Consider the following 17,011-nt stretch of genomic DNA (forward strand, 5'->3'; position numbering starts at 1 on the left):
GATTCTATTTGAAGTTATGAGCTTTGGCTCTATGCTTGTATTTAAAGTATTTGCTGTAGGAAGCACCTAAGGCAAATCTGTTCAACGTAGTGTGAAGGGGTTATTCAAGTAATTGGGAGTACTTGGCTAACAATGGACCTTGATAAATGCCAATCCACATCTGAGCTTTCCTGAGAACATTCAAACTAGCGTATGGACAATGGCATTGGCCTATAAAGAACTGAGTCATGCATGGCCATATGATTTGCCCATGTGACTCCAAAACTCCACCTTGTACTGGAATTCTACATAGTGGGGAGAGAGGGGTTTCCACCCACAAGAGAGATTATATAAGCTCCTGGGAACCCCCTCCATTTTGTCTTCAGCTGGCTCAAGTGATAGCCTATCCACCCCACAGGACGCCTGAAAGAAACTGGAACAAAGGACAGTAACTATAGGGATATGAGTGATTTGTGGACCCAGACTAGAAGGAGGCTAGTCTGTCAAAGAATCTTATTGGAACATCTAAGGGTGAGCCTTACTTGCATTTAGTTTCCTACTGTATTAGACTTAGACTTGCGTGTTTTATTTTATTTTGTTTGGTAATTTACTTTGTCCTATCTGTTATTCCTTGGAACCACTTAAATTCTACTTTTTTATTTAATAAAATCACTTTTTACTTATTAATGAACTCAGAGTAAGTATTAATACTGGGGTGGTGGGGGCGAACAGCTGTGCAGATCTCTCTGTCAGTGTTATTGAGGGTGAACAATTCATGAGTTTACTCTGTATAAGCTTTATACATGGTAAAATGAATTTATTTGGGTTTTGTTTCCCATTTAGAGCTGGATATCTGAGTGCTGTAGACAGGAACACTTGTTAAGTTATTTTCAGTTAAGCCTGCAGCTTGTGGGAGACGTGGTTCAGACTTGGATCTGTGCTTGCAGCAGGCAAACATGTCTGGCTTGAACAAGGCAAGGTACTGAATTCCCAAGCTGGCAGGGAAAACGGTCTTAGAGGTAGTCTAGACAAATCAGGTGACAGTCCCAAGGGGGTTTCTGTGACCCAAACCGTCACAATGTTTCTTGTGGCCTTTGCTATGTGGGAGTTAAGCATTTGTGAGGAATGCAGGAACACTCGTCCTGAGCCACTGTGCTGGCTGGACTGTTACATTGCTCCTGTTCATGTTTATACTCTTACTGGCGCTAACAGGCCATTTCACTGCAGTACAAATCCCAATGTTCATCTGAGTTCACTAACCCCATCTCTGGAATTTCTATCCCATAACCCACCAGAAATGAGTGATGAGTCAGTGAGCTTTGTGGACCTCAGATTTCATACTCCTGCAGAGCAGAAGAGAAAACAAAGACCAAAGCATGCCAGGATCACAGGTACTGCATATTTATAATCTCCTGAATCTATGTTTAACGTTATTCTTTTAGCCTTATTCAAATCTCCTTCTTGAGCTTTAGTCTACAAACTCTAACATTATAAAGCAGGGGTCGGCAACCTTTCGGAAGTGGTGTGCCGAGTCTTCATTTATTCACTCTAATTTAAGATTTCGCGTGCCAGTAATACATTGCAACATTTTTAGAAGGTTTCTTTCTATAAGTCTATAATATATAACTAAACTATTGTTGTATGTATATAAAGTAAACAAGGCTTTTAATGAAGCTTCTTAAACATTTTAAAAATTAAATTAAAATGCAGAGCTCCCCAGACCGGTGGCCAGGACCTGGGCAGTGTGATTGCCATTTAAAGTCAGCTCGCGTGCCGCCTTCCGCACACGTGCCATAGGTTGCCTACCCCTGTTATAAAGCAAGAATCTGTTAGAATTTTTTCTCAGATGTCAGTAAAACTATGTTAATTTTGCGCCAGTCTGTGTGATATGAAGATACCCCCAGAAATGAATCGTTTTCCAGATATGGGAAGGAGGTGGCTTTGTGCCTACAAAGCCTTGGAATGCAGCAATTTGATTATGAAATAATAAAGCCTTCCGTCACAGGGTGATACTCGCTGTTTAAGAGGGAAGGCTAGTGCACCTGTGATTGGTCAGCTGACCCCCTGGTGGGCTATCAGAGAAGGCATTTGGGTGGATTGCTTTCTGAACAAATATTTTCCATCTTGAGTGCACTGTTCAGGTTTTCCAGAACTTCCATTGCCCTGAAGCCTCACCATGGAATCTTTCTGCCACTTGGCAAAGCTTTGGAGCCATCACTCATGAGAAAGGTCTCTTGTACCTGAGGATAACCATTGACACAGTTCCAGACTTAACTACATAGATGACCCTCCCTCCTGCTCTTCGTTGTGGGCACCTATTTGAGATTTTAGGCTTTCCAGCTGTCACTTGCTCTCAGACTGCAAGTTTATGCTTGCAGTCCCTCTGCACCTGACCGCAATTTCCCAGCAGATCTGATCAGGGACCACCATCTGCAGTTAACTCTTTCTCCAAGGGCTATAACAGTGTATTCCAGTTACCAATCAATATTCACAAAGCAAACTGCATTTATTCTTAGGGCAAAAGCACTGAAGAAAAAACATTAAAAAAAACAACAATAAAATGACCTGAATGCATGCTAAAAGCTTACCAGAGGTCACACCGAGCTTCAACACTGGGCTCTGGTAGTTGTCAATTTTCAGACCCCAGCAAATGGGTTTGCCCATTTGCTCTCAAGTTCAGCATTTAAGATCAGAAACCATACCCCGACTGGATAGTTCAGCTGTTTTTTATACTGCTCAGGCCTTTGATTTCCAGTTTCCAAGAACAGGTAAACCCCAGTCAATGTCCCACTCCCCTGGGGTGTAGCTTCAAAAAGATGTTTTTGTTATTGTTGCATAACCAGCCTTGTGGAATTTGCATGAACACCAGAGATTCCCCAGGAAATCTATTTAACACTTATTGTTCCAAAAGTCCATACCTATCTGGCACATTTCATTATAGTCATTTGGACTCCTTATACTTGCCAGGTCTCCCATCTATAACCATAATGTTACTAGCTCTGATACAGAAAAAGTAAGCTGAGTTCTCTTAGATGATTCAGCCTGAATCTCTTGGCTTTTCTCCAGAACAGCTTCTAGATAGGCCAGAGTTCTAGTTGCTGCTGCAAGTTAAGGCATCAGTTTACTGATGCCCTGCAAGGTTTCTTGTAATTACTATCTTATTTGCAAGCTTCATAAGAAACAGAAATATTTTTAAATGGTTTATATATAGTTTACCGGTAGCAGAAAATAATAAGAAACTAATATTTAACTCATCATCTCACTATATGCTTTCTGTTCATCTGCATAATCTAACGGCTACAGCCTGCATTGGGTCAAATCCTGACGTCCTTGCATTCCTAATTGGATGACTCTGATAAAGGTCAAATTGGAAATCTGACACAAATTTTGAACAGCAAGTGTAATTAACCAGTGGAACAGATAACAAAGGAATGTGATAATTCTCCACCAGTTGGAGTCTTTAAATGAAGATTGACTCTCTTCCTAAAAGATATGACCTAGTTCAATCATAAATTATTGGTTTTAAAAACAGGAATTACTTGGTGTGGTTCCTATGGCCTGTGTTATATTATGCAGGAACTCAGACCTGATGATCATAATGTTGCCGTCTAGCCTTAACATCTATGAAGTTATATTCCCACCTACTGTGATGACAATTTAATAGAGCTGTCTTTCCATCCTTATAGCCTATCAGAAATCAGTGAGCAGGAAATGGCCTACTCTGACCTGGAGTTTCACACTCTTTCAAAGTAGAAGATGCAGCAAAATATTGTGCACTATGAACTGCTGGCTCCTTATGTTCTTTTACCAAAGTGTCTATAGCAAAACATCCTCCTGGTGTACCCACTGCCCATGGCCTCATATTTCAGAAACAATAAAATTAGAATTTTGTCTACTGTGGCAGGAAATGGCACATTACCAGGAACTTGCTTAGGATCACACTGGGCCAAGGCTTGGGCAGAAATTGGGATGTGACAGCTCTGGCCTTCACCAGGAGCAACTGTTTTCTCCAAGTCATCTCAATTCATGCCAGATTTATTGAACACACATTTAATAGTTATTATTATTGGATTGGTTTAGCTCCAATGGTGGGTTCTGGATTTGATAGACTGGTGTGGCTGAGAGCTCTGATCTGATCCCAGAGTCTCAGGAAAGGGGCACATTCTAGCCATGTTTGCTTTCATTTGCTCTCTTATTTCTGTTAGAATCTCCTTCATCTTCACCATGGCTCCTTACAGTGATTCTGGGGCTCCTCTGTCTGGCTTTGCTAGTAACTGCAAGGGTTTGGGTTGCCATGGGTAAGTATTTGCCAAGACGGCAAAAAATATGATCTGAAACATTATAACTTTTAGAAGGGCTTTGAATGCGGTGTGTAAATGCATGTGTGAGACATTGTCATAGTTTGCATTACTTTGTGAAAAACAACTTTTATTTGTTAGTCAGAGCCTGTTACCCGCCAAGCTGTGATTTGAATTTTAACTGTAAAACATGTGAGAAGCTGAGATACTTTTAAGGGTGTGTTTACACAGCATTTTGGAACAAGCAGGAGCAAGCCTTCAAGCCCAGGTCAACAGACTCAGGCTAGCAGGGCTTCCACTAATGCTCTACAAATTGCTGTACAGACAGCACTCTGAAGTTATATTTTGTGGTGCAGCTCCAGCTCTGAAGCCTAGGGAGCGGGGTGGTCCTAAGAGTCCTTCTGAGTGAACACTTGAGTTGATTTGTGACTTAAACTATCTATAGTTTAAATGTGGTTAGAAATGGCATAATGACTAGGACTGGGTGAATTTTTTTCAGTGAATATTTTATTAGCCCAAACAATGCATTTTTCAGGGTACTGAAACTATTCATGAATTCAGATAGAATTCAAAGAATACCTTTGGCCAAAAAATAATTTTTTATTTAAGAAAGGGAAATGGTTTGATTCAGTGATTTCAGAATAAAAAGCTTGAAAAATACCTCAAAATAAAACTCTAGGAAGAACTGAAAAAACGTGTTTTGGTTTGAAAAACAGCCCTAAAAGGAAATGAAAAGACCCCCCCCTCTTTTTTTCTTTATTTTCATTTTGGCTGCCTATAGATCTGAAATTAATTTTGTTTTTTTGGGTTTTGTTCCAGGAGAAAAACTGGAAAATATAAGTTCAGTTTCAAAATTAACCAATTTTTGTTCCAGATTTGGGGGGAATAGCTCAGTGGTTTGAGCAGTGGCCTACTAAACCCAGGGTCATTAGTTTAATCCTTGAGGGGGCCATTTAGGGATCTGGGGCAAAAATCTGTCTGAGGATTGAGCAGGGGGTTGGACTAGACAACCTCTTGAGGTCCCTTCTAACCCTGATTCTATGATTTTTCATCTACAAACCAAAAAATTAATTATTCATTCAGCTCTAATCATGATACAGAGCTGCATGGCTCCACATTTCTTGCTTCTGATTGGTTTCATGGTCTTTCAAGTTTGCTCAGTTCACCAGTTCAAAAGGGAATGGGGCCTGATTTTGTTCTTACTTACATCACTGTTAATCATGAGAATGATGAGGACATATTCTGTTAATCTGATTTTAAGATCATAGAGACTGTTTTGTTAATAGCAAAGCAGTGTTACTGTCATAAACATACAGCTAAAGGTAGCATAAAATCCCTCCTTTACCTGTAAAGGGTTAAGAAGCTCAGATAACCTGGTTGGCACCTGACCAAAAGGACCAATAAGGGGAGAAGATACTATCAAATCTGTGGGGGAAGGTTTTTCTTTTGTGTTCCTTTGTGTTCTCTCCGGGACAGTGAGGAACCAGGGTAAGGAAAATATATCTCCTAAAGCTATACCTGAACTAAGCATCTAAGATTACAAATTGTAAGTAACAGGAAGGAAATGCATTAGATTGTCTTTTGTTTTAGCTTGTGAATTTTCCCTAGTCTAAGAGGGAGGTTCATTCCTGTTTTTTTGTAACTTTAAAGTTTTTGCCTAGAGGTGAATCCTCTGTGTTTTGAATCTGATTACCTTGTAAAATTACCTTCCATCCTGATTTTACAGAGGTTCTTCTTTTACTTTTTCTTTTTCTTTAAAATAAAGTTCTATTTTTAAGAACCTGATTGGTTTTTAGTGTCCTAAAAACCCAAGGGGCTGGTCTGTGCTCACCTTGTTTACTCTCAAGCCTCCCCAGGAAAGTGGGTGAAGTGGCTTGGGGGGATATTTTGAGGAAATAGGAACTCCAAGTGATCCTTTTCCTAAATCTTTGTCTAACTCACTTGGTGGTGGCAGAGATACCATTCCAAGGACCAGGAAGAATTTGTGCCTTGGGGGAGTTTTTAACCAAAGTGGTAGAGGTTATCTTAGGGGTCTTTCATGTGGATCTCCACATCTGTACCCTAGAGCTGAGAGTGGGGAGGGAACTTTGACAGTTACCAGTTCCTTAATTACTTTAACATCAAAATAAAAAGGAAAACTCTACATTGTGTAAATCTCATAAGAACGGCCATACTGGGTCAGACCAAAGGTCCATTTAGTCCAGTATCCTCTTTTCCAACTGTGGCCAATGTCACGTGCGACAGAGGGAATGAACAGAACAGGTAATCATCAAGTGATCCATCTCCTGTCGCCCATTCCCAGCTTCTGGTAAACAGACTAGGGAAACCATCCTTGCCTATCTTGGCTAATAGCCACTGATGGACCTATCCTCCATGAACTTATTTACTTCTTTTTTGAACCCTGTTATAGTCTTGGCCTTCACAACATCCTCTGGCAGAGTTCTGCAAGTTGACTGTGTGTGAAGAAATACTTCCTTTTATTTGTTTGAAACCTGCCGCCTATTAATTTCATTTGGTGACCCCAAGTTCTTACGTTATGAGAAGGAGTAAATAACACGTCCTTATTTACTTTCTCCACACCTGTCATGAATTTATAGACCTCTATCATATCGTCCCTTAGTCTCTTTTTCAAAATGAAAAATCTCAATCTTATTAATTTCTCCTCGCACAAAAGCTCTTCCATACCCCTAATAATTTTTGTTGCCCTTTTCTACATCTTTTCCAATTCCAATATATCTTTTTTTGAGATGGAGAGTATTTCATGCGGTATTCAAGATGTGGACGTACCATGGATTTATATAGAGGCAGCATGATATTTTCTGTCTTATATCCCTTTCTTAATGATTCCCAACATTCTATTCACTTTTTTGACTAGTGCTGCACATTGAGTGGATGTTTTCAGAGAACTATTCACAATGACTCCAAGATCTCTCTCTTGAGTGGTAACAGCTATTTTAGATTCTATCATTGTACATGTATAGTTGGGATATTAGTGCCCCCGGTGTGCTAATCCACAGAGGAAATGAGTTGTTACAGCCCATGGCTACTGACATTTCTGTCTTTGGGTATGACTATGCTATGAAGACTGTACCAGAATAGCTAAACTGCTATAGCTATATCAGCATAACCCCAAAGTGTAGACATGACCTACTCCAATGGAAAGAGTTTGACCATTGGAATAGCAACATCATCTCCCCAAATGAGATGATAGCATTCTTTCATTTACATAGCTCTGTCTGTGCTGGGGGTTAGGTCGACATAGATACATCAGTTAGGCCTGTTTTTCTCACACTCCTAACCAATGTAGCTATGTTGACCTATCTTTCTAGTACAGACCAAGCATTTACCGGAAGTTATATCAGCTCATACTTTTAGCTCTGGAGGTCTCCAGCGTGTAAGCCATGAGGGCAACTGTCACAATTGCTATTGCCATCCTGAGACTGGAAAAGTCAAATTTATACAAGTGTATTTAATTTTATTTTAACTTATTTCTTGTGTTAAGGATTTGAGTTCTCCAGACTTCCCATCAAGTGAGAAGGCAGAATGAGGATACTCTGAAAAACTTTCTGTCTTTGGGTATGTCTATGCTATGGAGACTATACCAGAATAGCTACATTGCTTTAGCTATGTTGGCATAACCCAAAAGTGTAGATGTGATCTACTCTGATGGAAAGAGTTTTTCCACTGGAATAGGAACACCACCTCCCCAGATGATGGTAGCTACATAGCATTCTTCCATTTACAAAGCTGTATCTGTGCGGGGGATTAGCTTGTCATATAGTGGAATTCTTTTTCACACCCCTGACTACTAGAGCTAAGCTGCTATATCTTTCAAGTGTAGCCTAAGCCTTTAACTCAAGCTGTAGTAGTTCATGCTTTTAGCTCAGAAGGTCTCCAGTTCAATCCCCAGTGTGTAAGCCACAATGACAACTGTGACAATCACTGTTAGCACCCTTATAATACAAAAGCCAAATGATTTATATAAGTGTATTTAATTTTGTTTTAACTGATTGCTTGTTTGACGGATTTAAGCTCTCCCGGCTTCCCATGAAATGAGAAGACAGAATGAGGAACTTATCCAGAAATAGGCTATGCTGAAAAACCTCACCCAATTGAAAGAAACCATGAAATACTGCACGCAACAAAGAGATGATCTCCAAGACAATAACAGAGAACTCTCAAATGTTGTGAATAGGGAAGGTATCGATCAGAGCTCACTCTTTTGTTACATCCTTTATGGTAATATTGTTGCTTAATCAGAATCCAGCTCTCCTTGTCCTTATTAACAACAAAAAAGTACTTCTGCCTCTGTGCACAAAATGTACAAGAGCCTCATCTAAGTATTAATTACATGGAAAGCTACAAACAAATATTAGCAAAAATATGGTGTCTTTGATAGTGGACATAATCGATGATCCCTGGCTTAATAGCCTCAGAGTAGAGAAACCTGGGCAGCTCTTTCCCAACTTACATCTCTCAATGGTACAAGGGAAAGACACTGATAAACAGAGGGATTTTGACAAATGCAATAGACAAATAGTCTGCTGCACAGAGAGACCCTCATTCCCTCCCACAGCACTGACCCTGCGTTAGCTTATATATCAGGTTTTCATCCTAGTCAACATCATCATTTGCCATCACTTTGAAAATGAGGCCATAGTGATGATGGCTCATTTGCAGCAGAAACAAGTTGTTCAGAAAGGAATCTCACTGTTGCTACCTCCTGCACAATTGCTTTTTGTGAGGAGAACAATGCTGCGCTGGTTGTTCCTATATGAGAATTGCTCCCTCTCTCCTCTAGTGCTCTCATTGCTTTTCTTGTTCATTGTGATCTGAATGGAGCTGGATGGGAAACAGGTTTCCTGTCCCAATGAGTACTTTTGAGAATTCAAAATTTTCTCATTTCATGTTGGGATAAAACTGAGACCTTTCAAAGTTTTCCATGAAAAAACAGAGAAACCTCAGAGTAGCCAACAGCCTGGAGCTGAGGGGACTCAAGTGGGATGAGGGAGAACCAGGGTTAAGTCCCTGCTCTGCCTGAATCAGAAAAGGGCTTTAACCCAAGTATTCCATACCCCATTTTTCGGGCGCCAACATCAGCTTCATCCTAGCCTGCAAGACAAACACTACATTCCCAGTGAGAAATATACACACTAGCTAGTACACGGTGACATTCAGTATCAAACTGTGTCGCACCCATCAATAGAGAAATATGCTGGTTCTATATTGCTCTCTTTTTCAAGGAGATAAATGCAACACTTGCCCTGAGGGCTGGATACAGCATAGAGGGAAGAGTTACCGTTTTACACATGAAAGGAGCTCCTGGCAGAAGAGTCGAGAATACTGCTCATCTCAGGGCTCCAGACTGCTGAGGATAGAGAACAAGGAAGAACTGGTAGGGAATTTACCCTTTGCCTTATTTTCCTGTATTTTCCAAACTATACTTGCCCAATATCCATCTGGTGGTGAAGTAGGATATGGGTATAAAATGAAAAATAACTCTGGCAGGGTAAAATGACCCTCTAAACTGCTTGTGTTGTATTCAGAGCTGTGTCCCCAAGGGACGCTGGGCAGATTTTGGGCACCAGAGAAGGAGTGAATGCAAATTTTATCACTGACTTCAGGAGTGATTAAAGGGAGTGTATGGCATGAGGAAGGCACAGAGTCCTTTCCTAGAGTCTTAGTCTCCTTTCACTCCATCGTGAATCAGGACTTCCTCCACTGAAGTCAATTAAATTAAACCCATCTGAGAATAAAATCAAGCTCTTTCTCTCTTTAACAGATGCTGGAAATGCTGTTGGGTTAGTGTCTGTGCTGCTTGGGAAGAGAACTCCTCATCTCTCTCATTAGTGATACCCCTGGCTGATGGGACAATTGTGTTGACTTGTTCTCCAAGGTATCCTATCAGTTCTTCTCAGCTAGGAGGTAGCTGTGATGCTTCCCGTGAGGGACAGGTGCAGATTAAATTGGGCAAAAAGATCCATAAAATCTATGGCTGACTTTTCTGGAGAAAATGGGGTGTGATTGGCTAATGTATGGACATTACAACACACTGGTCCTGTTTGGGACACAAAGACCTTATTCTCATCCCTGGTATCCATACACCTGCCAATGTCGATTGATGTAAATAATTTAGTCTTGTTCCCAAACAGGATTTCATAAACAGACTGGCATGTTTTCACTGGATTGGACTATTCCGTACAGGAGCTGCTTCAAGCTGGATGTGGGAGGATGGCACAGCTTATTCCACTGACCTGTAAGTCTCTGGCAGATCTAGAAGTTGTTCACTTGTGTTTTACATCCTTGTGCATTTCTTATAGAATTTGCACTCTGGCATTGCTACTGAACGTATAGAATTATTGTGTATTTTTTACTTTTACAAATTGTCACAGGAAGGAGTGGTGCTATTTGGATTGTTTATATCTAAACCAATAAACATAATAAAACAATTGAATAACATTAACAGTGGTAGGTGTAACTCTGTCAAAGCTACAAATGAATATATGCATTCACAAATATTCTAAAATGGGACATTTCAAAGCTGAAACATGGACTCAGGGTGATGTCACCATTACACTTAATGAGGAAAAGAAGAGAACACCCTCCTACCCCTAAATATTAAATTGTACAACAACTGCAGTAAATAGAAAACAAGAGACCATCTCAGCTAAATTAACAATCTCACACCAAAAAAAATTCCAAATCACAAATAAATGCTTTTCATAGCTCATCTTGCAGGACATGTTATTCTGAGAAGTGAAATTAATGGATAAGACAAGTTAACCCCAATATTTAGGCAGCCAAATGCAATGACGCTGTTTGTGATTTTACAAAAATGGCATGGCTAAGTGTTAAATGTAGCTTTCCACCCCAGGTTGCAAGTAAAGAAGAAAGAGCCTGGGGAGTCCTGTGTACTTCTGAATGCAGGAGAAGCCTCCTTCTATAATTGTACACAACGATATTGCTGTATTTGTATGAAGAGAGCTGATTAGCTGAAGCCTGAGGATCACAGCATCCGAGACACACATCCTGGGGTGTTCCAAAGACAAAGAGAACTCACTTCAATTTGCTGTGTTACCATTCAGACTGAGGGGCTGCAGTTTCAGGTGATAAAACACACAGCAGACTGTCAAGAAGCAGGGCAGAGACCCCAAACTGGAATCTTCTCCTGTCAGCCAGAGCACTCCCACCATACTGAATAACTGTCATTCCCATCTGGGCTGATAAGAGTTGATTTCAGAGGTCATTAGTGGAAATATTAATAAATACTTTGTAAAAAATATAGAGTGTTATTTGTGTACTGGGTGTTTTATAGAAAAAAACCAATTTGTCCCAAAGAGCTTGCAATGTAAATTCAAACAAAATACAATCAATGAGGTTCATATAGAGACAAAAGAGGAATGGGAGAGGAAGAGAATCACCATCTCGGTGACTTGGGATTGAGCTGTTGGTGTCTAGAGCTAAAAGCCTGAGTCAGAGAAATAACTCCCCAGCTGGCAGCTGTAACATGCTCACATGCTCTGTGGGTTGGGCACACAGGGGTATGTGTCACTCACACTGAACGGTGGGTTATATACTTCCCTGAACAGAGCAAGCTGGTCTCATATGTCTCAGGCACACAGCAGTTTGAATCCCAGATCAGCTTCCATTTTATAGCAACTGCAATCTTGAGTACGTCCATGGATTGAACTGGAGGCCTCCAGAGCTAACATCACGAGTCTCTACAGCTTGAGTTGTGCTTAAACAAATGAAGTACTTAAATTTGGCACTGTCACCCTGCCTGGAGTGGATCATGACCATGAGTGTCAACCTTAGGGCAGGCTGTCAAGGAGCAGGGCAGAGATCCCAAACTGGCTGTGTGTTCTATAATTAGATTTCACAAACCCAGTAACAAGTGTGAACTCCTAAAGCATTATAACTGCCGTACTATGGAGTCACAGACCAGTCTCCTGGGGAATTCCAGTCTATCTTGCCACCCAGGAAACTGGACTATGTGATAATTGGTTACTTTATCAAAACCAGAACAATATTCAGGTTACTCCCAGTACCAAAGGACCAATCTGGGAGCTTTGTGCTGAATGTTGGGAAAACAGAGGTGCCCCTTCTTTCCTTCTGTTTGTGCACTTTACGGATGCTCGTTTAGAGTCCCAGTCTAAATGTGTTTGAAGCTATTCTCTGAAATGTTCACAGTCTCCTTCAGCAACCTGTCTGTTCAAAATTTTTTAACAAGAATTGAAATGACAATAAGAGATTAAGGGCTGGATTCCTAGCTGGTGTAACTTGATATAGAGCCACTGAAGACAATGAAACTTCCCCAAATCATACCAGCTGAAGATCTTGCCCAAGCTGAGCCAGGTTAGAATCATAGAATCATAGAATATCAGGGTTGGAGGGGACCTCAGGAGGTCATCTAGTCCAATCCCCTGCTCAAAGTGGGACCAATTCCCAACGAAATCATCCCAGCCAGGGCTTTGTCAAGCCAGACCTTAAAAACGTCTAAGGAAGGAGATTCCACCATTTCCCTAGGTAACCCATTCCAGTGCTTCACCACCCTCCTAGTGAAAATGTTTTTCCTAATATCCAACCTAAAACCTCCCTCACTGCAACTTGAGACCATTACTCCTTGTTCTGCCATCAGGTACCACTGAGAACAGTCTAGATCATCCTTTTTGGAACCACCTTTCAGGTAGTTGAAAGCAGCTATTAAATCCTCCCTCATTCTTCTCTTCTGCAGACTAAACAATCCCACTTCCCTCAGCCTCTCCTCATAAGTCATGTGCTCCAGCCCCCTAATCATTTTTGTTGCCCTCCACTGGACTCTTTCCAATTTTTCCACATCCTTCTTGTAGTGTGGGGCTCAAAACTGGACACAGTACTCCAGATGAGACCTCACCAATGTCGAATAGAGGGGAATGATCACATCCCTCGATCTGCTGCCAAGGCCCCTACTTATACAGTTAGCCCCTGCCAGCCCCAGGATCAGGGAGAAGTCAGCAGGCCAAGTCCTTCCAATGCTTTCCTAAGGCTTGGGCCCTCTGTGGATCAGGGATCCTGTTTAAAATTAGGGTATTTATCCATACATCCTTTCATTGACCGTTGATCTGTGGAGAATCCAGTTTGAACTAATATGTGGCAACCTCTCCACGTGGCTACAAAGGGCTCATGACCTGTGGAATTACATTAGCACCCACGTGCTCCTGGTGTAGTTGCATACAATTCCACAAAAGAATGGACACAGCAACATTTTTAATATAATGTACCCAAAAGATATTAAACCTAATTCAATATGATTTAAACTTTACTGATTGAGTTACCTTAATGCCATAAAGTATCTGCAGTATAGTGTCAGTCTGCACATCCTTGCACAACCTACACAAGGGAGGGAGGGGGATTCAGTGAGCTTAGGATCAAGCCCTAAATGTACTTGAATAAGGTCAGTGTAACACTTTTACTCCCTATTAGCTAAAAGTCTGGAGATAGTAGAGCAGCTACTCCAAATATTCCAGGGTTCTGATTACTTAAGCTTTGATCTTGTAGTTACTGTACTGTACGGTGTGGTAGTGTAAAGCCAGGGCATAATCTTGATTTCATTCAACAGATTTTGTGGGAATGAGGAAAGACTCCTGACAAAGCTGTGCACTAATTATGGAATGTGAGGATTAGTGAGGTGGTTACATTTAATATATGATATTTCTAATTATCTGAATATATGATGTAGAAAATCTATTTTCTTATTTAACGTTTAGGGCCAGATTCACTATTTAGTAAGAGTGCCTGGACTCCATGTGAGTGTCTAATTTTAAGTGCTCTGGCTTAACAATTATAGCTTTTAAATGGTCCCACTGACATTTTGAAGTTAACATGTTGAGGTGGGTGTCTGCATGTGTGAGACGCTGAGCTGCTGCTGTGGTTTCACTGGAGCAGTTTTATTTCATTGTGAAAGCCAACTTAACAGTCACTTGCATAACAGCAAATCTCATCTAACAGAAAAAAATTGTAGGCACTCACTGATAATGCACTAATTCAGTACAATTTCACCTATTCAATACCAGTTACAGCTAAACGTTTCCTGTTTGATGTCCTTTGAAAAGTCTGTATTTCCTGAATAAAGCAATACTTAAGCTCAATTAGTTTACTTATTGGAAAGTGAACTGTGACATTGCAGTTTATATGATTTTATAAAAAATTGATAATGAATGAATATAATGTAGACTCATAGACTTTAAGGTCAGAAGGGACCATTATGATAATCTAGTCTGACCTCCTCCACAATGCAGGCCACAGAATCTCACCCATCCACTTCTATAACAACCCCCTAACCTATATCTGAGTTATTGAAGTCCTCAAATTGTGGTTTGAAGACCTCAAGTTGCAGAGAATCCTCCAGCAAGTGATCTGCACCCCATGCTGCAGAGGAAGGTGAAAAACCTCCAGGGCCTTTTCCAGTCTTCCCTGGAGGAAAATTCCTTCCTGACCCCAAATATGGCAATCAGTTAAACCCTGAGCATGTGGGCAAGACTCACCAGCCAGCACCCAGAAAAGAATTCTCTGTAGTAACTCAGATCCCATCCCATCTAACATCCCATCACAGACCACTGGGCATACTTACCTGCTGATAATCAAAGATCAATTGCCAAATTAATTGCCATCCCATCATACCATTGCCTCCATAAACTTATCAAACTTAGTCTTAAAGCCAGATATGTCTTTTGCCCCAACTACTCCCCTTGGAAGTCTGTTCCAGAGCTTCAGTCCTCTGATGGTTAGAAACCTTCGTCTAATTTCAAGTCTAAACTTCCTAGTGTCCAGTTTATATCCGTTTGTTCTTGTGTCCACACTGGCACTAAGCTTAAATAATTCCTCTCCTTCCCTAATATTTATCCCTCTGATATATTTATAAAGAGCAATCATATCTCCCCTCAGTCTTCTTTTGATTAGGCTAAACAAGCCAAGCTCATAGACTCATAGACTCTAGGACTGGAAGGGACCTCGAGAGGTCATCGAGTCCAGTCCCCTGCTCTCATGACAGGACCAAATACTGTCTAGACCATCCCTGATAGACATTTATCTAACCTACTCTTAAATATCTCCAGAGATGGAGATTCCACAACTTCCCTAGGCAATCTATTCCAGTGTCCAACTACCCTGACAGTTAGGAACTTTCTCCTAATGTCCAACCTAAATCTCCCTTGCTGCAGTTTAAGCCCACTGCTTCTTGTTCTATCATTGGAGGCTAAGGTGAATAAGTTTTCTCCCTCCTCCTGATGACACCCTTTTAGATACCTGAAAACTGCTATCATGTCCCCTCTCAGTCTTCTCTTTTCCAAACTAAACAAACCCAATTCCTTCAGCCTTCCTTCATAGGTCATGTTCTCAAGACCTTTAATCATTCTTGTTGCTCTTCTCTGGACCCTCTCCAGTTTCTCCACATCTTTCTTGAAATGCGGTGCCCAGAACTGGACACAATACTCCAGTTGAGGCCTAACCAGCGCAGAGTAAAGCGGAAGAATGACTTCTCGTGTCTTGTTTACAACACACCTGTTAATGCATCCCAGAATCATGTTTGCTTTTTTTGCAACAGTATCACACTGTTGACTCATATTAAGCTTGTGGTCCACTATGACCCCTAGATCTCTTTCTGCCATACTCCTTCCTAGACAGTCTCTTCCCATTCTGTATGTGTGAAACTAATTGTTCCTTCCTAAGTGGAGCACTTTGCATTTATCTTTATTGAACTTCATCCTGTTTACCTCAGACCATTTCTCCAACTTGTCCAGATCATTTTGAATTTTGACCCTGTCCTCCAAAGCAGTTGCAATCCCTCCCAGTTTGGTATCATCCGCAAACTTAATAAGCGTACTTTCTATGCCAACATCTAAATCGTTGATGAAGATATTGAACAGAACCGGTCCCAAAACAGAACCCTTTGAGTTTCCTTTCATAAGACAGGTTTTCCATTCCTCAGATCATCCTAGTAGCCTGTCTCTGAACCTGTTCCAGTTTGAATTCATTCTTCTTAAACATGGGAGACCAGAACTGCACACAGTATTCCAGATGAGATCTCACCAGCGCCTTGTATAATGGTATTAACACCTCCTTATCTTCGCTGGAAATACCTGGAATATGCTTCATGCAAAAGGTCTCTTGTAAGGTATCATTACAAAGCTTATTGTCTTCTGAGTGTAGTCAAACTATTTGCATAAAGGTATCACTCTTGTATTTGACACTAGAAATATGAGATATAACTCTGAGGGCCTATTGTAATTATGCAAAGTATGGGCCATTAATGGTGGTTTGGAATCTTAATAAGAACAGGAGTACTTGTGGCACCTTAGAGACTAACAAATTTATTTGAGCATAAGCTTTCGTGGGCTGTAGCCCACTTCATCAGATGCATAGAATGGAACATATAGTGATTTAACAGATTTAAAGGTGGCAATTTTGCAACAGAAAATCTTCAAAAACAGATTCCAGTGAGAAACTGCTAAACTTGAATTGAAATGCAAACTAGTTACTATCAATTTAGGCTTAAATAGAGACTGGGAATGGCTGAGCTATTTCACACATGGAGTCTATTTCCCCCATGTTAAGTATCTTATCAAACTGTCTTAAATGGGCTATCTGGATTATCACTACAAACGTTTTTTTCCTCCTGTTGACAAGAGTTCATCTTAATTGATTAGCCTCTTAGAGTTGGTTGGGCAACTCCCGCCTTTTCATGTTCTCTATATGTA

General features: G+C 40.7%; 1 pseudogene; it reads left to right on the top strand.

Annotated features, from left to right (window-relative positions):
- The first annotated feature begins 1,276 nt into the window (after positions 1–1,276).
- Positions 1,277–11,551, top strand: LOC115646707 (annotated as a pseudogene).
- Positions 11,552–17,011: the final 5,460 nt, after the last annotated feature.

This window comes from Gopherus evgoodei, chromosome 1 (genome assembly GCF_007399415.2).
Source record: "Gopherus evgoodei ecotype Sinaloan lineage chromosome 1, rGopEvg1_v1.p, whole genome shotgun sequence".
NCBI classification, from domain to species: domain Eukaryota; kingdom Metazoa; phylum Chordata; order Testudines; family Testudinidae; genus Gopherus; species Gopherus evgoodei.